This window comes from Silene latifolia, chromosome 4 (assembly GCF_048544455.1).
Source record: "Silene latifolia isolate original U9 population chromosome 4, ASM4854445v1, whole genome shotgun sequence".
Taxonomy (NCBI): Eukaryota; Viridiplantae; Streptophyta; class Magnoliopsida; order Caryophyllales; family Caryophyllaceae; genus Silene; species Silene latifolia.
In genome coordinates this window covers 92853193-92854123 of record NC_133529.1, presented here as the reverse complement: position 1 = coordinate 92854123, position 931 = coordinate 92853193, and the positions used below count along the sequence as shown (strand labels likewise).

Here is a 931-nt window from a genome sequence, read left to right as displayed (position 1 = left end):
GAAGTAATTCCCGTTTCCTTGTGTTCGACCCCTATTGCTACATTAACTTGTTGTCTAGGGTAATTATCTTTGCATAGGTACGCGATAAGCCTATCAAATTTTGGCGCCGTTTCCGGGGAAACGGTTTTATTGCATTGTGAATTGTTGATTTCTATCTTGTTTTTCTTTGTCTTGAGGAACACTTATTCCTTGAGACCGTTACTTATCATTTTCCTAGAAACTGTTGTCTTATGCCCAGGTCCTCACGTAGTGGAGAATTGCTTTCACCGGATTCCGAGCCCGAGAAAACCTTTAGGAGGAGACGACGATTTTGGAAGGAAGTGAAAGAAGCCACTTCTCCCATACAAGTTGAAAGTGCTAGAAAGTCTTACTTAGACGATCTAGAGGTTCTTGAAGAGGAGGAGGTTTCTTGTTCATCAACACCACCACCACCACCATCTACTACAAAAAAGATGGTGAAACTTTCCGATCATTCAAAGCCCACTGCGGCCATGCTTCCGGCCGGAATCACCACCACTCAAATCACCGCGCCGGAATTCGAGATCAAGCCGGCTTTCATTAGCCTTGTGGAGAGAAAGCAATTTGGAGGAAGTCCTTTGGAGGATCCCAATTTGCATGTGCAAAACTTTTGTGACTATTGCTCCATGATCCGTCAAACGGGCGTCACTCAAGCCCAAATAAGGGAAATACTTTTCCCTTTCTCTTTGAAGGACAAGGCCAAGCTTTGGATCAATAGCCTTGACCGCACCACCTTGGGCATCACCAATTGGGAGACCTTGGCTCTTGCTTTTTACCAAAAGTTTTTTCCACCGGAGAAAACTCAAACCTTGAGGAGCCAAATCACCGGATTCCGTCAACAAGCTCTTGAGAGCTTATATGAGGCTTGGGAGAGGTACAAAGAGCTTCAAAGGCAATGCCAACATCATGGTCT

General features: G+C 45.0%; 1 non-coding gene across 1 annotated transcript; it reads right to left on the bottom strand.

Moving 5' to 3' along the window:
• Positions 1–823: 823 nt before the first annotated feature.
• On the bottom strand, positions 824–931 carry LOC141654495 (small nucleolar RNA R71). Its single transcript, XR_012548053.1, has one exon. It is a non-coding gene; the product is annotated as a small nucleolar RNA R71 (small nucleolar RNA).